Source organism: Phyllobates terribilis, unplaced genomic scaffold (genome assembly GCF_046119375.1).
Source record: "Phyllobates terribilis strain yellow unplaced genomic scaffold, ASM4611937v1 Scaffold_3__8_contigs__length_932513732, whole genome shotgun sequence".
Lineage (NCBI taxonomy): Eukaryota > Metazoa > Chordata > Amphibia > Anura > Dendrobatidae > Phyllobates > Phyllobates terribilis.
The window spans coordinates 744,337,002-744,364,938 of record NW_027362763.1 but is presented as its reverse complement, the minus strand read 5'-3'; the positions used below and the strand labels follow the sequence as shown (position 1 = coordinate 744,364,938).

The 27,937-nt window shown below is 48.7% G+C and overlaps 1 protein-coding gene across 1 annotated transcript in view; it reads right to left on the bottom strand.

Annotated features, from left to right (window-relative positions):
• CEP68 (centrosomal protein 68) overlaps nt 1-23,310 on the bottom strand; it is a 68,114-nt gene extending 44,804 nt beyond the window's left edge. Inside the window, exon 1 of the mRNA XM_073672169.1 lies at nt 23,184-23,310. The gene's annotated coding sequence lies outside the window, so the exon portion shown is untranslated. The remainder of the gene's footprint in view (nt 1-23,183) is intronic.
• Between the last annotated feature and the right edge of the window lie 4,627 nt (nt 23,311-27,937).

The following is a 27,937-nucleotide window of genomic DNA, read 5'->3' as shown; positions in this document are numbered from 1 at the left end:
AGGGCATAGTACCAGAGATAATGCCCCCCCCTAACTAGTGATAGCTACAGGGCATAGTACCAGAGACAGTGCCCCCCCCAACTAGTGATCGCTACAGGGCATAGTACCAGAGATACTGCCCCCATAACTAGTGATAGCTACAGGGCATAGTACCAGAGATAATGCCTTCCCAACTAGTGATAGCTACAGGGCATAGTACCAGAGATAATGCCCCCCCTAACTAGTGATAGCTACAGGGCATAGCACCAGAGATAATGCCCCCCCCAACTAGTGATAGCTACAGGGCATACTACCCGAGATAATGCCCCCCCCTAACTAGTGATAGCTACAGGGCATAGAATCAGAGATAATGCCCCCCCCCCCTAACTAGTGATAGCTACAGGGCATAGTACCAGAGATAATGCCCCCCTAACTAGTGATAGCTACAGGGCATAGTACCACAGATAATGCCCCCCCTAACTAGTGATAGCTACAGGGCATAGTACCAGAGATAATGCCCCTCCTAACTAGTGATAGCTACAGGGCATAGTACCAGAGATAATGCCCCCCTAACTAGTGATAGCTACAGGGCATAGTACCAGAGATAATGCCCCCATAACTAGTGATAGCTACAGGGCATAGTACCAGAGATACTGCCCCCCTAACTAGTGATAGCTACAGGGCATAGCACCAGAGATAATGCCCCCCCTAACTAGTGATAGCTACAGGGCATAGCACCAGAGATATGCCCCCCCCAACTAGTGATAGCTACAGGGCATACTACCCGAGATAATGCCCCCCCCTAACTAGTGATAGCTACAGGGCATAGAATCAGAGATAATGCCCCCCCCCCCTAACTAGTGATAGCTACAGGGCATAGTACCAGAGATAATGCCCCCCTAACTAGTGATAGCTACAGGGCATAGTACCACAGATAATGCCCCTCCTAACTAGTGATAGCTACAGGGCATAGTACCAGAGATAATGCCCCCCTAACTAGTGATAACTACAGGGCATAGTACCAGAGATAATGCCCCCATAACTAGTGATAGCTACAGGGCATAGTACCAGAGATAATGCGCCCCCTAACTAGTGATAGCTACAGGGCACAGTACCAGAGATAATGCCCCCCCCCTAACTAGTGATAGCTACAGGGCATAGTACCAGAGATAATGCCCCCCCCTAACTAGTGATAGCTACAGGGCATAGTACCAGAGATAATGCCCCCCCCTAACTAGTGATAGCTACAGGGCATAGTACCAGAGATAATGCCCCCCCTAACTAGTGATAGCTACAGGGCATAATACCAGAGATAATGCCCCCCTAACTAGTGATAGCTACAGGGCATAGTACCAGAGATAATGCCCCCCTAACTAGTGATAGCTACAGGGCATAGAACCAGAGATAATGCCCCCCCCTAACTAGTGATAGCTACAGGGCATAGAACCAGAGATAATGCCCCCCCCTAACTAGTGATAGCTACAGGGCATAGTACCAGAGATAATGCCCCCCCCTAACTAGTGATAGCTACAGGGCATAGTACCAGAGACAGTGCCCCCCCCAACTAGTGATCGCTACAGGGCATAGTACCAGAGATACTGCCCCCCTAACTAGTGATAGCTACAGGACATAGTACCAGAGATAATGCCCCCCATAACTAGTGATAGCTACAGGGCATAGTACCAGAGATAATGCCCCCATAACTAGTGATAGCTACAGGGCATAGTACCAGAGATAATGCCCCCCCTAACTAGTGATAGCTACAGGGCATAGCACCAGAGATAATGCCCCCCCCTAACTAGTGATAGCTACAGGGCATAGAATCAGAGATAATGCACCCCCCCCCCCTAACTAGTGATAGCTACAGGGCATAGTACAAGAGATAATGCCCCCCTAACTAGTGATAGCTACAGGGCATAGTACCAGAGATAATTCGCCCCCTAACTAGTGATAGCTACAGGGAATAGTACCAGAGATAATGCGCCCCCTAACTAGTGATAGCTACAGGGCATAGTACCAGAGATAATGCGCCCCCTAACTAGTGATAGCTACAGGGCATAGTACCAGAGATAATGCGCCCCCTAACTAGTGATAGCTACAGGGCATAGTACCAGAGATAATGGGCCCCTAACTAGTGATAGCTACAGGGCACAGTACCAGAGATAATGCCCCCCTAACTAGTGATAGCTACAGGGCATAGTACCAGAGATAATGCCCCCCTAACTAGTGATAGCTACAGGGCATAGTACCAGAGATAATGCCCCCCTAAGTAGTGATAGCTACAGGGCATAGTACCAGAGATAATGCCCCCCCCTAACTAGTGATAGCTACAGGGCATAGTACCAGAGATAATGCCCCCCCCTAACTAGTGATAGCTACAGGGCATAGTACCAGAGATAATGCCCCCCCCTAACTAGTGATAGCTACAGGGCATAGTACCAGAGATAATGCCCCCCCCTAACTAGTGATAGCTACAGGGCATAGTACCAGAGATAATGCCCCCCCTAACTAGTGATAGCTACAGGGCATAATACCAGAGATAATGCCCCCCTAACTAGTGATAGCTACAGGGCATAGTACCAGAGATAATGCCCCCCTAACTAGTGATAGCTACAGGGCATAGAACCAGAGATAATGCACCCCCTAACTAGTGATAGATACAGGGCATAGTACCAGAGATAATGCGCCCCCTAACTAGTGATAGATACAGGGCATAGTACCAGAGATAATGCGCCCCCTAACTAGTGATAGATACAGGGCATAGTACCAGAGATAATGCCCCCCCCCTAACTAGTGATAGCTACAGGGCATACTACCAGAGATAATGCCCCCCTAACTAGTGATAGCTACAGGGCATAGTACCACAGATAATGCCCCCCTAACTAGTGATAGCTACAGGGCATAGTACCAGAGATAATGCCCCCCCTAACTAGTGATAGCTACAGGGCATAGTACCAGAGATAATGCGCCCCCTAACTAGTGATAGCTACAGGGCACAGTACCAGAGATAATGCCCCCCCCTAACTAGTGATAGCTACAGGGCATAGAATCAGAGATAATGCCCCCCCCCCCCCCTAACTAGTGATAGCTACAGGGCATAGTACAAGAGATAATGCCCCCCTAACTAGTGATAGCTACAGGGCATAGTACCAGAGATAATTCGCCCCCTAACTAGTGATAGCTACAGGGCATAGTACCAGAGATAATGCGCCCCCTAACTAGTGATAGCTACAGGGCATAGTACCAGAGATAATGCGCCCCCTAACTAGTGATAGCTACAGGGCATAGTACCAGAGATAATGCGCCCCCTAACTAGTGATAGCTACAGGGCATAGTACCAGAGATAATGGGCCCCTAACTAGTGATAGCTACAGGGCACAGTACCAGAGATAATGCCCCCCTAACTAGTGATAGCTACAGGGCATAGTACCAGAGATAATGCCCCCCTAACTAGTGATAGCTACAGGGCATAGTACCAGAGATAATGCCCCCCTAACTAGTGATAGCTACAGGGCATAGTACCAGAGATAATGCCCCCCCTAACTAGTGATAGCTACAGGGCATAGTACCAGAGATAATGCCCCCCCTAACTAGTGATAGCTACAGGGCATAGTACCAGAGATAATGCCCCCCCCTAACTAGTGATAGCTACAGGGCATAGTACCAGAGATAATGCCCCCCCTAACTAGTGATAGCTACAGGGCATAATACCAGAGATAATGCCCCCCTAACTAGTGATAGCTACAGGGCATAGTACCAGAGATAATGCCCCCCTAACTAGTGATAGCTACAGGGCATAGAACCAGAGATAATGCACCCCCTAACTAGTGATAGATACAGGGCATAGTACCAGAGATAATGCGCCCCCTAACTAGTGATAGCTACAGGGCATAGTACCAGAGATAATGCCCCCCCCTAACTAGTGATAGCTACAGGGCATAGTACCAGAGACAGTGCCCCCCCAACTAGTGATCGCTACAGGGCATAGTACCAGAGATACTGCCCCCCTAACTAGTGATAGCTACAGGACATAGTACCAGAGATAATGCCCCCATAACTAGTGATAGCTACAGGGTATAGTACCAGAGATAATGCCCCCCCAACTAGTGATAGCTACAGGGCATAGTACCAGAGATAATGCCCCCCCTAACTAGTGATAGCTACAGGGCATAGCACCAGAGATAATGCCCCCCCCAACTAGTGATAGCTACAGGGCATACTACCCGAGATAATGCCCCCCCCTAACTAGTGATAGCTACAGGGCATAGAATCAGAGATAATGCCCCCCCCCCCCTAACTAGTGATAGCTACAGGGCATAGTACAAGAGATAATGCCCCCCTAACTAGTGATAGCTACAGGGCATAGTACCAGAGATAATGCGCCCCCTAACTAGTGATAGCTACAGGGCATAGTACCAGAGATAATGCGCCCCCTAACTAGTGATAGCTACAGGGCATAGTACCAGAGATAATGGGCCCCTAACTAGTGATAGCTACAGGGCACAGTACCAGAGATAATGCCCCCCTAACTAGTGATAGCTACAGGGTATAGTACCAGAGATAATGCCCCCCCCTAACTAGTGATAGCTACAGGGCATAGTACCAGAGATAATGCCCCCCCCCTAACTAGTGATAGCTACAGGGCATAGTACCAGAGATAATGCCCCCCCCTAACTAGTGATAGCTACAGGGCATAGTACCAGAGATAATGCACCCCCCTAACTAGTGATAGCTACAGGGCATAGTACCAGAGATAATGCCCCCCCTAACTAGTGATAGCTACAGGGCATAATACCAGAGATAATGCCCCCCTAACTAGTGATAGCTACAGGGCATAGTACCAGAGATAATGCCCCCCTAACTAGTGATAGCTACAGGGCATAGAACCAGAGATAATGCACCCCCTAACTAGTGATAGATACAGGGCATAGTACCAGAGATAATGCGCCCCCTAACTAGTGATAGATACAGGGCATAGTACCAGAGATAATGCGCCCCCTAACTAGTGATAGATACAGGGCATAGTACCAGAGATAATGCCCCCCCCCCCCCCCCATAACTAGTGATAGCTACAGGGCATAGTACCAGAGATACTGCCCCCCTAACTAGTGATAGCTACAGGACATAGTACCAGAGATAATGCCCCCCCAACTAGTGATAGCTACAGGGCATAGTATCAGAGATAATGCCCCCCCAACTAGTGATAGCTACAGGGCATAGTACCAGAGATAATGCCCCCCCTAACTAGTGATAGCTACAGGGCATAGCACCAGAGATAATGCCCCCCCCAACTAGTGATAGCTACAGGGCATACTACCCGAGATAATGCCCCCCCCTAACTAGTGATAGCTACAGGACATAGTACCAGAGATAATGCCCCCATAACTAGTGATAGCTACAGGGCATAGTACCAGAGATAATGCCCCCCCAACTAGTGATAGCTACAGGGCATAGTACCAGAGATAATGCCCCCCCTAACTAGTGATAGCTACAGGGCATAGCACCAGAGATAATGCCCCCCCCAACTAGTGATAGCTACAGGGCATACTACCCGAGATAATGCCCCCCCCTAACTAGTGATAGCTACAGGGCATAGAATCAGAGATAATGCCCCCCCCCCCCCCAACTAGTGATAGCTACAGGGCATAGTACCAGAGATAATGCCCCCCTAACTAGTGATAGCTACAGGGCATAGTACCACAGATAATGCCCCCCCTAACTAGTGATAGCTACAGGGCATAGTACCAGAGATAATGCCCCTCCTAACTAGTGATAGCTACAGGGCATAGTACCAGAGATAATGCCCCCCTAACTAGTGATAGCTACAGGGCATAGTACCAGAGATAATGCCCCCATAACTAGTGATAGCTACAGGGCATAGTACCAGAGATAATGCGCCCCCTAACTAGTGATAGCTACAGGGCACAGAACCAGAGATAATGCCCCCCCCCCTAACTAGTGATAGCTACAGGGCATAGTAACAGAGATAATGCCCCCCCCTAACTAGTGATAGCTACAGGGCATAGTACCAGAGATAATGCCCCCCCCTAACTAGTGATAGCTACAGGGCATAGTACCAGAGATAATGCCCCCCCCTAACTAGTGATAGCTACAGGGCATAGTACCAGAGATAATGCCCCCCCTAACTAGTGATAGCTACAGGGCATAATACCAGAGATAATGCCCCCCTAACTAGTGATAGCTACAGGGCATAGTACCAGAGATAATGCCCCCCTAACTAGTGATAGCTACAGGGCATAGAACCAGAGATAATGCCCCCCCCTAACTAGTGATAGCTACAGGGCATAGAACCAGAGATAATGCCCCCCCCTAACTAGTGATAGCTACAGGGCATAGTACCAGAGATAATGCCCCCCCCTAACTAGTGATAGCTACAGGGCATAGTACCAGAGACAGTGCCCCCCCCAACTAGTGATCTCTACAGGGCATAGTACCAGAGATACTGCCCCCCTAACTAGTGATAGCTACAGGACATAGTACCAGAGATAATGCCCCCATAACTAGTGATAGCTACAGGGCATAGTACCAGAGATAATGCCCCCCCAACTAGTGATAGCTACAGGGCATAGTACCAGAGATAATGCCCCCCCTAACTAGTGATAGCTACAGGGCATAGCACCAGAGATAATGCCCCCCCCAACTAGTGATAGCTACAGGGCATACTACCCGAGATAATGCCCCCCCCTAACTAGTGATAGCTACAGGGCATAGAATCAGAGATAATGCCCCCCCCCCCCTAACTAGTGATAGCTACAGGGCATAGTACCAGAGATAATGCGCCCCCTAACTAGTGATAGCTACAGGGCATAGTACCAGAGATAATGCGCCCCCTAACTAGTGATAGCTACAGGGCATAGTACCAGAGATAATGGGCCCCTAACTAGTGATAGCTACAGGGCACAGTACCAGAGATAATGCCCCCCTAACTAGTGATAGCTACAGGGCATAGTACCAGAGATAATGCCCCCCTAACTAGTGATAGCTACAGGGCATAGTACCAGAGATAATGCCCCCCCTAACTAGTGATAGCTACAGGGCATAGTACCAGAGATAATGCCCCCCCCTAACTAGTGATAGCTACAGGGCATAGTACCAGAGATAATGCCCCCCCCTAACTAGTGATAGCTACAGGGCATAGTACCAGAGATAATGCCCCCCCTAACTAGTGATAGCTACAGGGCATAATACCAGAGATAATGCCCCCTTAACTAGTGATAGCTACAGGGCATAGTACCAGAGATAATGCCCCCCTAACTAGTGATAGCTACAGGGCATAGAACCAGAGATAATGCACCCCCTAACTAGTGATAGATACAGGGCATAGTACCAGAGATAATGCGCCCCCTAACTAGTGATAGCTACAGGGCATAGTACCAGAGATAATGCCCCCCCCTAACTAGTGATAGCTACAGGGCATAGTACCAGAGATAATGCCCCCCCTAACTAGTGATAGCTACAGGGCATAGTACCAGAGATAATGCCCCCCTAACTAGTGATAGCTACAGGGCATAGTACCAGAGATAATGCCCCCCCCTAACTAGTGATAGCTACAGGGCATAGTACCAGAGACAGTGCCCCCCCAACTAGTGATCGCTACAGGGCATAGTACCAGAGATACTGCCCCCCTAACTAGTGATAGCTACAGGACATAGTACCAGAGATAATGCCCCCATAACTAGTGATAGCTACAGGGCATAGTACCAGAGATAATGCCCCCCCAACTAGTGATAGCTACAGGGCATAGTACCAGAGATAATGCCCCCCCTAACTAGTGATAGCTACAGGGCATAGCACCAGAGATAATGCCCCCCCCAACTAGTGATAGCTACAGTGCATACTACCCGAGATAATGCCCCCCCCCTAACTAGTGATAGCTACAGGGCATAGAATCAGAGATAATGCCCCCCCCCCCCCCCTAACTAGTGATAGCTACAGGGCATAGTACAAGAGATAATGCCCCCCTAACTAGTGATAGCTACAGGGCATAGTACCAGAGATAATGCGCCCCCTAACTAGTGATAGCTACAGGGCATAGTACCAGAGATAATGCGCCCCCTAACTAGTGATAGCTACAGGGCATAGTACCAGAGATAATGCCCCCCTAACTAGTGATAGCTACAGGGCACAGTACCAGAGATAATGCCCCCCTAACTAGTGATAGCTACAGGGTATAGTACCAGAGATAATGCCCCCCTAACTAGTGATAGCTACAGGGCATAGTACCAGAGATAATGCCCCCCACCTAACTAGTGATAGCTACAGGGCATAGTACCAGAGATAATGCCCCCCCCCTAACTAGTGATAGCTACAGGGCATAGTACCAGAGATAATGCCCCCCCCTAACTAGTGATAGCTACAGGGCATAGTACCAGAGATAATGCACCCCCCTAACTAGTGATAGCTACAGGGCATAGTACCAGAGATAATGCCCCCCCTAACTAGTGATAGCTACAGGGCATAATACCAGAGATAATGCCCCCCTAACTAGTGATAGCTACAGGGCATAGTACCAGAGATAATGCCCCCCTAACTAGTGATAGCTACAGGGCATAGAACCAGAGATAATGCACCCCCTAACTAGTGATAGATACAGGGCATAGTACCAGAGATAATGCGCCCCCTAACTAGTGATAGATACAGGGCATAGTACCAGAGATAATGCGCCCCCTAACTAGTGATAGATACAGGGCATAGTACCAGAGATAATGCCCCCCCCCCCCCCCAACTAGTGATAGCTACAGGGCATAGTACCAGAGATAATGCCCCCCTAACTAGTGATAGCTACAGGGCATAGTACCACAGATAATGCCCCCCCTAACTAGTGATAGCTACAGGGCATAGTACCAGAGATAATGCCCCTCCTAACTAGTGATAGCTACAGGGCATAGTACCAGAGATAATGCCCCCCTAACTAGTGATACTTACAGGGCATAGTACCAGAGATAATGCCCCCATAACTAGTGATAGCTACAGGGCATAGTACCAGAGATAATGCGCCCCCTAACTAGTGATAGCTACAGGGCACAGTACCAGAGATAATGCCCCCCCCTAACTAGTGATAGCTACAGGGCATAGTACCAGAGATAATGCCCCCCCCCCTAACTAGTGATAGCTACAGGGCATAGTACCAGAGATAATGCCCCCCCCTAACTAGTGATAGCTACAGGGCATAGTACCAGAGATAATGCCCCCCCTAACTAGTGATAGCTACAGGGCATAATACCAGAGATAATGCCCCCCTAACTAGTGATAGCTACAGGGCATAGTACCAGAGATAATGCCCCCCTAACTAGTGATAGCTACAGGGCATAGAACCAGAGATAATGCCCCCCCCTAACTAGGGATAGCTACAGGGCATAGAACCAGAGATAATGCCCCCCCCTAACTAGTGATAGCTACAGGGCATAGTACCAGAGATAATGCCCCCCCCTAACTAGTGATAGCTACAGGGCATAGTACCAGAGATAATGCCCCCCCAACTAGTGATAGCTACAGGGCATAGTACCAGAGATAATGCCCCCCCTAACTAGTGATAGCTACAGGGCATAGCACCAGAGATAATGCCCCCCTAACTAGTGATAACTACAGGGCATAGAATCAGAGATAATGCCCCCCCCCCCCCAACTAGTGATAGCTACAGGGCATAGTACCAGAGATAATGCCCCCCTAACTAGTGATAGCTACAGGGCATAGTACCACAGATAATGCCCCTCCTAACTAGTGATAGCTACAGGGCATAGTACCAGAGATAATGCCCCCCTAACTAGTGATAACTACAGGGCATAGTACCAGAGATAATGCCCCCATAACTAGTGATAGCTACAGGGCATAGTACCAGAGATAATGCGCCCCCTAACTAGTGATAGCTACAGGGCACAGTACCAGAGATAATGCCCCCCCCTAACTAGTGATAGCTACAGGGCATACTACCCGAGATAATGCCCCCCCCTAACTAGTGATAGCTACAGGGCATAGAATCAGAGATAATGCCCCCCCCCCCCTAACTAGTGATAGCTACAGGGCATAGTACCAGAGATAATGCCCCCCTAACTAGTGATAGCTACAGGGCATAGTACCACAGATAATGCCCCCACTAACTAGTGATAGCTACAGGGCATAGTACCAGAGATAATGCCCCTCCTAACTAGTGATAGCTACAGGGCATAGTACCAGAGATAATGCCCCCCTAACTAGTGATAGCTACAGGGCATAGTACCAGAGATAATGCCCCCATAACTAGTGATAGCTACAGGGCATAGTACCAGAGATACTGCCCCCCTAACTAGTGATAGCTACAGGACATAGTACCAGAGATAATGCCCCCATAACTAGTGATAGCTACAGGGCATAGTACCAGAGATAATGCCCCCCCAACTAGTGATAGCTACAGGGCATAGTACCAGAGATAATGCCCCCCCTAACTAGTGATAGCTACAGGGCATAGCACCAGAGATAATGCCCCCCCCAACTAGTGATAGCTACAGGGCATACTACCCGAGATAATGCCCCCCCCTAACTAGTGATAGCTACAGGGCATAGAATCAGAGATAATGCCCCCCCCCCCCCTAACTAGTGATAGCTACAGGGCATAGTACCAGAGATAATGCCCCCCTAACTAGTGATAGCTACAGGGCATAGTACCAGAGATAATGCCCCCCCCCTAACTAGTGATAGCTACAGGGCATAGTACCAGAGATAATGCCCCCCCCTAACTAGTGATAGCTACAGGGCATAGTACCAGAGATAATGCACCCCCCTAACTAGTGATAGCTACAGGGCATAGTACCAGAGATAATGCCCCCCCTAACTAGTGATAGCTACAGGGCATAATACCAGAGATAATGCCCCCCTAACTAGTGATAGCTACAGGGCATAGTACCAGAGATAATGCCCCCCTAACTAGTGATAGCTACAGGGCATAGAACCAGAGATAATGCACCCCCTAACTAGTGATAGATACAGGGCATAGTACCAGAGATAATGCGCCCCCTAACTAGTGATAGATACAGGGCATAGTACCAGAGATAATGCGCCCCCTAACTAGTGATAGATACAGGGCATAGTACCAGAGATAATGCCCCCCCCCCCCCCCCATAACTAGTGATAGCTACAGGGCATAGTACCAGAGATACTGCCCCCCTAACTAGTGATAGCTACAGGACATAGTACCAGAGATAATGCCCCCCCAACTAGTGATAGCTACAGGGCATAGTATCAGAGATAATGCCCCCCCAACTAGTGATAGCTACAGGGCATAGTACCAGAGATAATGCCCCCCCTAACTAGTGATAGCTACAGGGCATAGCACCAGAGATAATGCCCCCCCCAACTAGTGATAGCTACAGGGCATACTACCCGAGATAATGCCCCCCCCTAACTAGTGATAGCTACAGGACATAGTACCAGAGATAATGCCCCCATAACTAGTGATAGCTACAGGGCATAGTACCAGAGATAATGCCCCCCCAACTAGTGATAGCTACAGGGCATAGTACCAGAGATAATGCCCCCCCTAACTAGTGATAGCTACAGGGCATAGCACCAGAGATAATGCCCCCCCCAACTAGTGATAGCTACAGGGCATACTACCCGAGATAATGCCCCCCCCTAACTAGTGATAGCTACAGGGCATAGAATCAGAGATAATGCCCCCCCCCCCCCCTAACTAGTGATAGCTACAGGGCATAGTACCAGAGATAATGCCCCCCTAACTAGTGATAGCTACAGGGCATAGTACCACAGATAATGCCCCCCCTAACTAGTGATAGCTACAGGGCATAGTACCAGAGATAATGCCCCTCCTAACTAGTGATAGCTACAGGGCATAGTACCAGAGATAATGCCCCCCTAACTAGTGATAGCTACAGGGCATAGTACCAGAGATAATGCCCCCATAACTAGTGATAGCTACAGGGCATAGTACCAGAGATAATGCGCCCCCTAACTAGTGATAGCTACAGGGCACAGAACCAGAGATAATGCCCCCCCCCCTAACTAGTGATAGCTACAGGGCATAGTAACAGAGATAATGCCCCCCCCTAACTAGTGATAGCTACAGGGCATAGTACCAGAGATAATGCCCCCCCCTAACTAGTGATAGCTACAGGGCATAGTACCAGAGATAATGCCCCCCCCTAACTAGTGATAGCTACAGGGCATAGTACCAGAGATAATGCCCCCCCTAACTAGTGATAGCTACAGGGCATAATACCAGAGATAATGCCCCCCTAACTAGTGATAGCTACAGGGCATAGTACCAGAGATAATGCCCCCCTAACTAGTGATAGCTACAGGGCATAGAACCAGAGATAATGCCCCCCCCTAACTAGTGATAGCTACAGGGCATAGAACCAGAGATAATGCCCCCCCCTAACTAGTGATAGCTACAGGGCATAGAACCAGAGATAATGCCCCCCCCTAACTAGTGATAGCTACAGGGCATAGTACCAGAGATAATGCCCCCCCCTAACTAGTGATAGCTACAGGGCATAGTACCAGAGACAGTGCCCCCCCCAACTAGTGATCTCTACAGGGCATAGTACCAGAGATACTGCCCCCCTAACTAGTGATAGCTACAGGACATAGTACCAGAGATAATGCCCCCATAACTAGTGATAGCTACAGGGCATAGTACCAGAGATAATGCCCCCCCAACTAGTGATAGCTACAGGGCATAGTACCAGAGATAATGCCCCCCCTAACTAGTGATAGCTACAGGGCATAGCACCAGAGATAATGCCCCCCCCAACTAGTGATAGCTACAGGGCATACTACCCGAGATAATGCCCCCCCCTAACTAGTGATAGCTACAGGGCATAGAATCAGAGATAATGCCCCCCCCCCCCCTAACTAGTGATAGCTACAGGGCATAGTACCAGAGATAATGCGCCCCCTAACTAGTGATAGCTACAGGGCATAGTACCAGAGATAATGCGCCCCCTAACTAGTGATAGCTACAGGGCATAGTACCAGAGATAATGGGCCCCTAACTAGTGATAGCTACAGGGCACAGTACCAGAGATAATGCCCCCCTAACTAGTGATAGCTACAGGGCATAGTACCAGAGATAATGCCCCCCTAACTAGTGATAGCTACAGGGCATAGTACCAGAGATAATGCCCCCCCTAACTAGTGATAGCTACAGGGCATAGTACCAGAGATAATGCCCCCCCCTAACTAGTGATAGCTACAGGGCATAGTACCAGAGATAATGCCCCCCCCTAACTAGTGATAGCTACAGGGCATAGTACCAGAGATAATGCCCCCCCTAACTAGTGATAGCTACAGGGCATAATACCAGAGATAATGCCCCCCTAACTAGTGATAGCTACAGGGCATAGTACCAGAGATAATGCCCCCCTAACTAGTGATAGCTACAGGGCATAGAACCAGAGATAATGCACCCCCTAACTAGTGATAGATACAGGGCATAGTACCAGAGATAATGCGCCCCCTAACTAGTGATAGCTACAGGGCATAGTACCAGAGATAATGCCCCCCCCTAACTAGTGATAGCTACAGGGCATAGTACCAGAGATAATGCCCCCCCTAACTAGTGATAGCTACAGGGCATAGTACCAGAGATAATGCCCCCCTAACTAGTGATAGCTACAGGGCATAGTACCAGAGATAATGCCCCCCCCTAACTAGTGATAGCTACAGGGCATAGTACCAGAGACAGTGCCCCCCCAACTAGTGATCGCTACAGGGCATAGTACCAGAGATACTGCCCCCCTAACTAGTGATAGCTACAGGACATAGTACCAGAGATAATGCCCCCATAACTAGTGATAGCTACAGGGCATAGTACCAGAGATAATGCCCCCCCAACTAGTGATAGCTACAGGGCATAGTACCAGAGATAATGCCCCCCCTAACTAGTGATAGCTACAGGGCATAGCACCAGAGATAATGCCCCCCCCAACTAGTGATAGCTACAGTGCATACTACCCGAGATAATGCCCCCCCCCTAACTAGTGATAGCTACAGGGCATAGAATCAGAGATAATGCCCCCCCCCCCCCTAACTAGTGATAGCTACAGGGCATAGTACAAGAGATAATGCCCCCCTAACTAGTGATAGCTACAGGGCATAGTACCAGAGATAATGCGCCCCCTAACTAGTGATAGCTACAGGGCATAGTACCAGAGATAATGCGCCCCCTAACTAGTGATAGCTACAGGGCATAGTACCAGAGATAATGGACCCCTAACTAGTGATAGCTACAGGGCACAGTACCAGAGATAATGCCCCCCTAACTAGTGATAGCTACAGGGTATAGTACCAGAGATAATGCCCCCCTAACTAGTGATAGCTACAGGGCATAGTACCAGAGATAATGCCCCCCCCTAACTAGTGATAGCTACAGGGCATAGTACCAGAGATAATGCCCCCCCCCTAACTAGTGATAGCTACAGGGCATAGTACCAGAGATAATGCCCCCCCCTAACTAGTGATAGCTACAGGGCATAGTACCAGAGATAATGCACCCCCCTAACTAGTGATAGCTACAGGGCATAGTACCAGAGATAATGCCCCCCCTAACTAGTGATAGCTACAGGGCATAATACCAGAGATAATGCCCCCCTAACTAGTGATAGCTACAGGGCATAGTACCAGAGATAATGCCCCCCTAACTAGTGATAGCTACAGGGCATAGAACCAGAGATAATGCACCCCCTAACTAGTGATAGATACAGGGCATAGTACCAGAGATAATGCGCCCCCTAACTAGTGATAGATACAGGGCATAGTACCAGAGATAATGCGCCCCCTAACTAGTGATAGATACAGGGCATAGTACCAGAGATAATGCCCCCCCCCCCCCCCTAACTAGTGATAGCTACAGGGCATAGTACCAGAGATAATGCCCCCCTAACTAGTGATAGCTACAGGGCATAGTACCACAGATAATGCCCCCCCTAACTAGTGATAGCTACAGGGCATAGTACCAGAGATAATGCCCCTCCTAACTAGTGATAGCTACAGGGCATAGTACCAGAGATAATGCCCCCCTAACTAGTGATACTTACAGGGCATAGTACCAGAGATAATGCCCCCATAACTAGTGATAGCTACAGGGCATAGTACCAGAGATAATGCGCCCCCTAACTAGTGATAGCTACAGGGCATAGTACCAGAGATAATGCGCCCCCTAACTAGTGATAGCTACAGGGCACAGTACCAGAGATAATGCCCCCCCCTAACTAGTGATAGCTACAGGGCATAGTACCAGAGATAATGCCCCCCCCCCTAACTAGTGATAGCTACAGGGCATAGTACAAGAGATAATGCCCCCCTAACTAGTGATAGCTACAGGGCATAGTACCAGAGATAATGCGCCCCCTAACTAGTGATAGCTACAGGGCATAGTACCAGAGATAATGCGCCCCCTAACTAGTGATAGCTACAGGGCATAGTACCAGAGATAATGCGCCCCCTAACTAGTGATAGCTACAGGGCATAGTACCAGAGATAATGGACCCCTAACTAGTGATAGCTACAGGGCATACTACCCGAGATAATGCCCCCCCCTAACTAGTGATAGCTACAGGGCATAGAATCAGAGATAATGCCCCCCCCCCCCCCTAACTAGTGATAGCTACAGGGCATAGTACCAGAGATAATGCCCCCCTAACTAGTGATAGCTACAGGGCATAGTACCACAGATAATGCCCCCCTAACTAGTGATAGCTACAGGGCATAGTACCAGAGATAATGCCCCTCCTAACTAGTGATAGCTACAGGGCATAGTACCAGAGATAATGCCCCCCTAACTAGTGATAGCTACAGGGCATAGTACCAGAGATAATGCCCCCATAACTAGTGATAGCTACAGGGCATAGTACCAGAGATAATGCGCCCCCTAACTAGTGATAGCTACAGGGCACAGAACCAGAGATAATACCCCCCCCTAACTAGTGATAGCTACAGGGCATAGTACCAGAGATAATGCCCCCCCCTAACTAGTGATAGCTACTGGGCATAGTACCAGAGATAATGCCCCCCCCTAACTAGTGATAGCTACAGGGCATAGTACCAGAGATAATGCCCCCCCCTAACTAGTGATAGCTACAGGGCATAGTACCAGAGATAATGCCCCCCCCTAACTAGTGATAGCTACAGGGCATAGTACCAGAGATAATGCCCCCCCCTAACTAGTGATAGCTACAGGGCATAGTACCAGAGATAATGCCCCCCCCTAACTAGTGATAGCTACAGGGCATAGTACCAGAGATAATGCCCCCCCTAACTAGTGATAGCTACAGGGCATAATACCAGAGATAATGCCCCCCTAACTAGTGATAGCTACAGGGCATAGTACCAGAGATAATGCCCCCCTAACTAGTGATAGCTACAGGGCATAGAACCAGAGATAATGCCCCCCCCTAACTAGTGATAGCTACAGGGCATAGAACCAGAGATAATGACCCCCCCTAACTAGTGATAGCTACAGGGCATAGTACCAGAGATAATGCCCCCCCCTAACTAGTGATAGCTACAGGGCATAGTACCAGAGACAGTGCCCCCCCCAACTAGTGATCGCTACAGAGCATAGTACCAGAGATACTGCCCCCCTAACTAGTGATAGCTACAGGACATAGTACCAGAGATAATGCCCCCATAACTAGTGATAGCTACAGGGCATAGTACCAGAGATAATGCCCCCCCTAACTAGTGATAGCTACAGGGCATAATACCAGAGATAATGCCCCCCTAACTAGTGATAGCTACAGGGCATAGTACCAGAGATAATGCCCCCCTAACTAGTGATAGCTACAGGGCATAGAACCAGAGATAATGCCCCCCCCTAACTAGTGATAGCTACAGGGCATAGAACCAGAGATAATGCCCCCCCCTAACTAGTGATAGCTACAGGGCATAGTACCAGAGATAATGCCCCCCCCTAACTAGTGATAGCTACAGGGCATAGTACCAGAGACAGTGCCCCCCCCAACTAGTGATCGCTACAGAGCATAGTACCAGAGATACTGCCCCCCTAACTAGTGATAGCTACAGGGCATAGTACCAGAGATAATGCGCCCCCTAACTAGTGATAGCTACAGGGCATAGTACCAGAGATAATGGGCCCCTAACTAGTGATAGCTACAGGGCACAGTACCAGAGATAATGCCCCCCTAACTAGTGATAGCTACAGGGTATAGTACCAGAGATAATGCCCCCCTAACTAGTGATAGCTACAGGGCATAGTACCAGAGATAATGCCCCCCCCTAACTAGTGATAGCTACAGGGCATAGTACCAGAGATAATGCCCCCCCCCCTAACTAGTGATAGCTACAGGGCATAGTACCAGAGATAATGCCCCCCCCCCTAACTAGTGATAGCTACAGGGCATAGTACCAGAGATAATGCCCCCCTAACTAGTGATAGCTACAGGGCATAGTACCAGAGATAATGCCCCCCTAACTAGTGATAGCTACAGGGCATAGAACCAGAGATAATGCACCCCCTAACTAGTGATAGATACAGGGCATAGTACCAGAGATAATGCGCCCCCTAACTAGTGATAGATACAGGGCATAGTACCAGAGATAATGCGCCCCCTAACTAGTGATAGATACAGGGCATAGTACCAGAGATAATGCCCCCCCCCCCCCCCCTAACTAGTGATAGCTACAGGGCATAGTACCAGAGATAATGCCCCCCTAACTAGTGATAGCTACAGGGCATAGTACCACAGATAATGCCCCCCCTAACTAGTGATAGCTACAGGGCATAGTACCAGAGATAATGCCCCTCCTAACTAGTGATAGCTACAGGGCATAGTACCAGAGATAATGCCCCCCTAACTAGTGATAGCTACAGGGCATAGTACCAGAGATAATGCCCCCATAACTAGTGATAGCTACAGGGCATAGTACCAGAGATAATGCGCCCCCTAACTAGTGATAGCTACAGGGCACAGTACCAGAGATAATGCCCCCCCCTAACTAGTGATAGCTACAGGGCATAGTACCAGAGATAATGCCCCCCCCCTAACTAGTGATAGCTACAGGGCATAGTACCAGAGATAATGCCCCCCCCCTAACTAGTGATAGCTACAGGGCATAGTACCAGAGATAATGCCCCCCCCTAACTAGTGATAGCTACAGGGCATAGTACCAGAGATAATGCCCCCCCTAACTAGTGATAGCTACAGGGCATAATACCAGAGATAATGCCCCCCTAACTAGTGATAGCTACAGGGCATAGTACCAGAGATAATGCCCCCCTAACTAGTGATAGCTACAGGGCATAGAACCAGAGATAATGCCCCCCCCTAACTAGTGATAGCTACAGGGCATAGAACCAGAGATAATGCCCCCCCCTAACTAGTGATAGCTACAGGGCATAGTACCAGAGATAATGCCCCCCCCTAACTAGTGATAGCTACAGGGCATAGTACCAGAGACAGTGCCCCCCCCAACTAGTGATCGCTACAGGGCATAGTACCAGAGATACTGCCCCCATAACTAGTGATAGCTACAGGGCATAGTACCAGAGATAATGCCCCCCCAACTAGTGATAGCTACAGGGCATAGTACCAGAGATAATGCCCCCCCTAACTAGTGAAAGCTACAGGGCATAGCACCAGAGATAATGCCCCCCCCAACTAGTGATAGCTACAGGGCATACTACCCGAGATAATGCCCCCCCCTAACTAGTGATAGCTACAGGGCATAGAATCAGAGATAATGCCCCCCCCCCCCTAACTAGTGATAGCTACAGGGCATAGTACCAGAGATAATGCCCCCCTAACTAGTGATAGCTACAGGGCATAGTACCACAGATAATGCCCCCCCTAACTAGTGATAGCTACAGGGCATAGTACCAGAGATAATGCCCCTCCTAACTAGTGATAGCTACAGGGCATAGTACCAGAGATAATGCCCCCCTAACTAGTGATAGCTACAGGGCATAGTACCAGAGATAATGCCCCCATAACTAGTGATAGCTACAGGGCATAGTACCAGAGATACTGCCCCCCTAACTAGTGATAGCTACAGGGCATAGCACCAGAGATAATGCCCCCCCTAACTAGTGATAGCTACAGGGCATAGCACCAGAGATAATGCCCCCCCCAACTAGTGATAGCTACAGGGCATACTACCCGAGATAATGCCCCCCCCTAACTAGTGATAGCTACAGGGCATAGAATCAGAGATAATGCCCCCCCCCCCCCTAACTAGTGATAGCTACAGGGCATAGTACCAGAGATAATGCCCCCCTAACTAGTGATAGCTACAGGGCATAGTACCACAGATAATGCCCCTCCTAACTAGTGATAGCTACAGGGCATAGTACCAGAGATAATGCCCCCCTAACTAGTGATAACTACAGGGCATAGTACCAGAGATAATGCCCCCATAACTAGTGATAGCTACAGGGCATAGTACCAGAGATAATGCGCCCCCTAACTAGTGATAGCTACAGGGCACAGTACCAGAGATAATGCCCCCCCCTAACTAGTGATAGCTACAGGGCATAGTACCAGAGATAATGCCCCCCCCTAACTAGTGATAGCTACAGGGCATAGTACCAGAGATAATGCCCCCCCCTAACTAGTGATAGCTACAGGGCATAGTACCAGAGATAATGCCCCCCCTAACTAGTGATAGCTACAGGGCATAATACCAGAGATAATGCCCCCCTAACTAGTGATAGCTACAGGGCATAGTACCAGAGATAATGCCCCCCTAACTAGTGATAGCTACAGGGCATAGAACCAGAGATAATGCCCCCCCCTAACTAGTGATAGCTACAGGGCATAGAACCAGAGATAATGCCCCCCCCTAACTAGTGATAGCTACAGGGCATAGTACCAGAGATAATGCCCCCCCCTAACTAGTGATAGCTACAGGGCATAGTACCAGAGACAGTGCCCCCCCCAACTAGTGATCGCTACAGGGCATAGTACCAGAGATACTGCCCCCCTAACTAGTGATAGCTACAGGACATAGTACCAGAGATAATGCCCCCCATAACTAGTGATAGCTACAGGGCATAGTACCAGAGATAATGCCCCCATAACTAGTGATAGCTACAGGGCATAGTACCAGAGATAATGCCCCCCCTAACTAGTGATAGCTACAGGGCATAGCACCAGAGATAATGCCCCCCCCTAACTAGTGATAGCTACAGGGCATAGAATCAGAGATAATGCCCCCCCCCCCCTAACTAGTGATAGCTACAGGGCATAGTACAAGAGATAATGCCCCCCTAACTAGTGATAGCTACAGGGCATAGTACCAGAGATAATTCGCCCCCTAACTAGTGATAGCTACAGGGAATAGTACCAGAGATAATGCGCCCCCTAACTAGTGATAGCTACAGGGCATAGTACCAGAGATAATGCGCCCCCTAACTAGTGATAGCTACAGGGCATAGTACCAGAGATAATGCGCCCCCTAACTAGTGATAGCTACAGGGCATAGTACCAGAGATAATGGGCCCCTAACTAGTGATAGCTACAGGGCACAGTACCAGAGATAATGCCCCCCTAACTAGTGATAGCTACAGGGCATAGTACCAGAGATAATGCCCCCCTAACTAGTGATAGCTACAGGGCATAGTACCAGAGATAATGCCCCCCTAACTAGTGATAGCTACAGGGCATAGTACCAGAGATAATGCCCCCCCCTAACTAGTGATAGCTACAGGGCATAGTACCAGAGATAATGCCCCCCCCTAACTAGTGATAGCTACAGGGCATAGTACCAGAGATAATGCCCCCCCCTAACTAGTGATAGCTACAGGGCATAGTACCAGAGATAATGCCCCCCCCTAACTAGTGATAGCTACAGGGCATAGTACCAGAGATAATGCCCCCCCTAACTAGTGATAGCTACAGGGCATAATACCAGAGATAATGCCCCCCTAACTAGTGATAGCTACAGGGCATAGTACCAGAGATAATGCCCCCCTAACTAGTGATAGCTACAGGGCATAGAACCAGAGATAATGCACCCCCTAACTAGTGATAGATACAGGGCATAGTACCAGAGATAATGCGCCCCCTAACTAGTGATAGATACAGGGCATAGTACCAGAGATAATGCGCCCCCTAACTAGTGATAGATACAGGGCATAGTACCAGAGATAATGCCCCCCCCCTAACTAGTGATAGCTACAGGGCATACTACCAGAGATAATGCCCCCCTAACTAGTGATAGCTACAGGGCATAGTACCACAGATAATGCCCCCCTAACTAGTGATAGCTACAGGGCATAGTACCACAGATAATGCCCCCCCTAACTAGTGATAGCTACAGGGCATAGTACCAGAGATAATGCCCCTCCTAACTAGTGATAGCTACAGGGCATAGTACCAGAGATAATGCCCCCCTAACTAGTGATAGCTACAGGGCATAGTACCAGAGATAATGCCCCCATAACTAGTGATAGCTACAGGGCATAGTACCAGAGATAATGCGCCCCCTAACTAGTGATAGCTACAGGGCACAGTACCAGAGATAATGCCCCCCCCTAACTAGTGATAGCTACAGGGCATAGTACCAGAGATAATGGGCCCCTAACTAGTGATAGATACAGGGCATAGTACCAGAGATAATGCCCCCCCCTAACTAGTGATAGCTACAGGGCATAGTACCAGAGATAATGCCCCCCCCTAACTAGTGATAGCTACAGGGCATAGTACCAGAGATAATGCCCCCCCCTAACTAGTGATAGCTACAGGGCATAGTACCAGAGATAATGCCCCCCTAACTAGTGATAGCTACAGGGCATAGTACCAGAGATAATGCGCCCCTTAACTAGTGATAGCTAGAGGGCATAGTACCAGAGATAATGCCCCCCCCTAACTAGTGATAGCTACAGGGCATACTACCAGAGATAATGCCCCCCTAACTAGTGATAGCTACAGGGCATACTACCAGAGATAATGCCCCCCTAACTAGTGATAGCTACAGGGCATACTACCAGAGATAATGCCCCCCCCCCTAACTAGTGATAGCTACAGGGCATAGTACCAGAGATAATGCCCCCCTAACTAGTGATAGCTACAGGGCATAGAACCAGAGATAATGCCCCCCCCCCCCCCCCCCTAACTAGTGATAGCTACAGGGCATACTACCAGAGATAATGCCCCCCCCCCTAACTAGTGATAGCTACAGGGCATAGTACCAGAGATAATGCCCCCCCCTAACTAGTGATAGCTACAGGGCATACTACCAGAGATAATGCCCCCCTAACTAGTGATAGCTACAGGGCATAGTACCAGAGATAATGCCCCCCCCTAACTAGTGATAGCTACAGGGCATAGTACCAGAGATAATGCCCCCCCCTAACTAGTGATAGCTACAGGGCATAGTACCAGAGATAATGCGCCCCCTAACTAGTGATAGCTACAGGGCATACTACCAGAGATAATGCCCCCCCTAACTAGTGATAGCTACAGGGCATACTACCAGAGATAATGCCCCCCTAACTAGTGATAGCTACAGGGCATAGTACCAGAGATAATGCCCCCCCCTAACTAGTGATAGCTACAGGGCATAGTACCAGAGATAATGCCCCCCCCTAACTAGTGATAGCTACAGGGCATAGTACCAGAGATAATGCCCCCCCCTAACTAGTGATAGCTACAGGGCATACTACCAGAGATAATGCCCCCCCCTAACTAGTGATAGCTACAGGGCATACTACCAGAGATAATGCCTACCCTAACTAGTGGTAACCACAGATCTCCTTATAACAGTATCAGCCACAATGCACCAGAATTAGCGATAAACAAAGCACTCCTTATAATAGTGCCAGCCACAATGCCCCCCCAAAATTAGTGATAGCCAGAGTGCCCAAGTAACACGACGTACACACTGCGCCGCACATATAAATGACAGGCTCCTCAGTTACAACTTGGCCAAATGCAGCTTCTGCAACAACCAATCAGAACACAGCTTTTTATTCCCTATCCATTGCTGGAACAATGAAAGCTGGAACCTGATTGGTTGCAATCCTCCCCTTTTGTCTGCACTTGGTTTTGTTTATACAGTATAGGAAAACGGCACCCGTATGCGACAACGTTAACCGTGCGACATGCAGCTGTTCTCTACAAATATACCCCGAATGGCAGAGTGCAGGTCACCCGGGGAGGTCAGAGTGAATCGGTCCCCGCCATGTACAGAGCTCCTGTATATAGACAGCAGCTGACTGCACATATTACCTTATCACCGCTCCAGGGAACAACTGAGCATCCAGTCACCCGGAGCCGACAACTCCTCTGTCTACAACCAACACCTCTTCCTGTGTACAGGGCGTGACGTCACACAGCGCCCTCCAGCGGCCGCACTGCCAATCACAAGATGGCGACCTGCAGTCCCGGGGAATAGGGAACAGAGGCAGCTGGACTCTGTGGAAGGGCGTGAGGGGATTGTCACTGTGCACACTTCTCATACCTCTGATTACCGCATGTGAACGGAAGATGGCGGATTGTGCGTCACTAAGGAGGTGACAGTGGGGTTCTCAGCGCCTGATATACACTATATAATGTAAACTCTGTGTATTATAGTATGACGTCGCCGCGTGTATTATAGTGTGACGTCACCGTGTATTATAGTATGATGTCACCTTGTGTATTATAGTATGACATCACCGTGTGTATTATAGTATGACGTCACCGTGTATTATAGTATGACGTCGCCGCCGCGTGTATTATAGTGTGACGTCACCGTGTATTATAGTATGACATCACCGTGTGTATTATAGTGTGACGTCACCGTGTATTATAGTATGATGTCACCGTGTATTATAGTATGATGTCACTGTGTATTATAGTATGACGTCACCGTGTGTATTATAGTATGATGTCACCGTGTATTATAGTATGATGTCACTGTGTATTATAGTATGACTTCACGGTGTATTATAGTATGACGTCACTGTGGGTACGGAAAGTATTCAGACCCCTTTAAATTTTTCACTCTTTCTTTCATTGCAGCCATTTGGTAAATTCTAAAAAGTTCATTTTTTTCTCATTAAAGTACACTCTGCACCCCATCTTGACTGAAAAAAAACAGAAATGTAGAAATTTTTGCAAATTTATTAGAAAAGAAAAACTGAAATATCACATGGTCATAAGTATTCAGACCCTTTGCTCAGACACTCATATTTAAGTCACATGCTGTCCATTTCCTTGTGATCCTCCTTGAGATGGTTTTACTCCTTCATTGGAGTCCAGCTGTGTTTAATTAAACTGATAGGACTTGATTTGGAAAGGCACACACCTGTCTATATAAGACCTCACAGCTCACAGTGCATGTCAGACCAAATGAGAATCATGAGTTCAAAGGAACTGCCCAAGATGCTCAGAGACAGAATTGTGGCAAGGCACAGATCTGGTCAAGGTTAAAAAAGAATTTCTGCATTACTCAAGGTTCCTAAGAGCACAGTGGCCTCCATAATCCTTAAATGGAAGAAGTTTGGGACCACCAGAAGTCTTCCTAGACCTGGCCGTCCAGCTTAACTGAGCAATCGTGGGAGAAAAGCCTTGGTGAGAGAGGTAAAGAAGAACCCCAAGATCACTGTGGCTGAGCTCCAGAGATGCAGTAGGGAGATGGGAGAAAGTTCCACAAAGTCAACTATCGCTGCAGCCCTCCACCAGTCGGGCATTTATGGCTGAGTGGCCCGACGCAAGCATCTCCTCAGTGCAAGACCTATGAAAGCCCACATAGAGTTTGCTCAAAAAAAACATGAAGGACTCCCAGACTATGAGAAATAAGATTCTCTGGTCTGATGAGATGAAGATAGAACTTTTTGGTGATAATTCTAAGCGGTATGTGTGGAGAAAACCAGGCACTGCTCATCACTTGCCCAATACAATCCCAACAGTGAAACATGGTGGTGGCAGCATCATGCTATGGGGGTGTTTTTCAGCTGCAGGGACAGGACGACTGGTTGCAATTGAAGGAAACATGAATGCTGCAAAGTACAGAGATATCCTGGATGAAAACCTCTTCCAAAGTGCTCTGGACCTTAGATTTGGCAGAAGGTTCACCTTCCAACAAGACAATGACCCTAAGCACACAGCTAAAATAACAAAGGAGTGGCTTCAGAACAACTCTGTGACCATTCTTGACTGGCCCAGCCAGAGCGCTGATCTAAACCCAATTGAGCATCTCTGGAGAGACCTGAAAATGGCTGTCCACCAACGTTCACCATCCAACCTGACGGAACTGGAGAGGATCTGCAAGGAAGAATGGCAGAGGATCTCCAAATCTAAGTGTGAAAAACTTGTTGCATCATTGCAAAGAAGATTCATGGCTGTACTAGCTCAAAAGGGTGCTTCTACTAAATACTGAGCAAAGGGTCTGAATACTCAAGACCATGTGATATTTCAGTTTTTCTTTTTTAATAAATTTGCAAAGATTTCTACATTTCTGTTTTTTTTCAATCAAGATGGGGTGCAGAGTGTACTTAAATGAGCAAAAAAAATGAACTTTTTAGAATTTACCAAATGACTGCAATGAAACAAAGTGTGAAAAATTTGAAAGGGTTTGAATACTTTCCGTACCCACTGTAGAACAGCCCCAACAAATACCCAAGATGGTACAACATTACACAGTCTCACCCTTCCTTCTTTACCCGCCTGGGATAGAACAGCTGCGACTTTGGACACTTCCAGGCCCAACTACCTTAACCAGTGGCCCCCGACTTCTGGCTCGCCCCCACAGAGAGGAGGTTGCGGCAAGCTTTGGAAGCTAGCAGTCCATCGAGGTACAAGGCCAGGAGACCCGAGGGTCCCAACCTGGCCTCTCTTAGAATTTCCATGGAGCCAGATGACCGGCGGGTCTCAATCTGGCTTCTTCGAATGTCTCTATGGGTTCCAGGCAACCGGTGGGTCCCTCTTGGCAACCCCAAACAACATATCCATGGGGCCAGGTGACTTCTTCTTCCCAACCCTGATCTCCCCAAAATGTATCCATGGTCTCTCTGATGGTTAATGGAGCAGATCCGTATCTCTCCAGTCAGGGCTGTACCCTTAGACTAGAATCATAGAATTCAAATCTGTTCTCTTTGGGTAATGCCATGCAATCCATCTGCTGTCCTGAAGGATGTCTCTCATTCTCGTTGTAAAGTCTTTCTGACCCTCCTTGATTCTGTCTCAAGTCTGACTTCTACAAAAACACGTATCCCTTCTGCTTTTCTGGACTCAGCCCTCTGAATAGCAGAACTGCTCTCACCCTGCCCCCAAAGTTAAGTGTGCATTAGTGGAGGTATCTTTCTCAGGTCGACTGCATCACCTGGGTCTATATGTAAGACTCCCTGTGTTGAAGGCTCCACCGGATCTTCTTTCAACACTTACACAATGGGTCTAGACGATTTTTGAACAATGGTTAGAGGCTCCTGAGATACTAATGAGATTAGAGGAATGCTGGACACTTTACTAGTTAAATTAGTGTATATAAACTGACGAGCAAGAAGAACATTAATAAAACACAGCCAGCAATCTCTAATAAAACACAATAATGTATTTCTCTTGGATTAACAAATTTAAATGTCTGGTTTATTAAGATTTTAGGCTGTATCATCACAATGACTTTTGTGTTTTCATTGGCTGTAAGCCATGATCATCAATAGTAACAGAAATAAACAATTGAAATAGATCACTCTGTTTGTAATGACTCTATATATGAGTTTCACTTTTTGTATTGAAGAACTGAAATAAATTTACTTTTTCATCATATTCTAATTTTGTGAGATGCACCTGTATGTCCTTAATGACCAGGCCAAATTTTACAATTCTGACCACTGTCACTTTATGTGGTAATAACTCTGGAACCAGGGCCGGCGTCAGCACCCGGCGCACCCGGGCAAGTGCCGGGGCCCTGAGCTGGCAGAGGGGCCCACTGGCGGTCGCGCACCCCACCGGGCTATGGGCGGAGGAGAGCAGTGTCAGCGCCCGCCCTTCTCTCCCGCTTGCTCAGGGCCCCGGCAGCCGGATACTTACCTCTCCCCGTGCCGCCGCAGATCCGCTGTCTTCCTGCTCTGCGCTCCCTGTGACGTCTCAGGTCAGAGGACGCGGTGACGTCTTTCCACCGCGCGCTCCCCTGAGCCGTCACAGGGAGCGCAGAGCGGGAAGATACCGGGCCGGCCACGCTGGAGTCCGGACCCGAGCAGCTGCAGCAGGTGAGGAGGAGGGAGGTGAGTATTTCATTTTTTTTTTTAATGTATGGACGCATGGGGCATAATATGGGGGGGTGACATCCTGCATGGGGCATAATATGGGGGGGGTGACATCCTGCATGGGGCATTATAAAGGGGGGGGGTGACATCCTGCATGGGGTCTTATAAAGAGAGGGGGTGACATCCTGCATGGGGCATTATAAAGAGAGGGGGTGACATCATGCATGGGGCCTTATAAAGAGAGGGGGTGACATCCTGCATGGGGCATTATAAAGAGAGGGGGTGACATCCTGCATGGGGCATTATAAAGAAAGGGGGGGTGACATCCTGCATGGGGCATTATAAAGAGAGGGGGGGGGTGACATCCTGCATGGGGCATTATAGAGGGGGTGACATCCTGCATGGGGCATTATAGAGGGGGTGACATCCTGCATGGGGCATTATAGAGAGAGGGGGTGACATCCTGCATGGGGCATTATAGAGAGGGGGTGACAGCCTGCATGGGGTCTTATAAAGAGGGGGGTACATCCTGCATGGGGCATTATAAAGAGAGGGGGGGTGACATCCTGCATGGGGCATTATAAAGAGAGGGGGGCTACATCCTGCATGGGGGATTATAAAGAGGGGGGGTGACATCCTGCATGGGGCATTATTAAGTGAGGGGGGTGACATCCTGCATGGGGCATTATAAAGAGAGGGGGTGACATCCTTCATGGGGCATTATGAAGAGAGGGTGGTGACATCCTGCATGGGGCATTATAAAGAGGGGGAGTGACATCCTGCATGGGGCCTTAT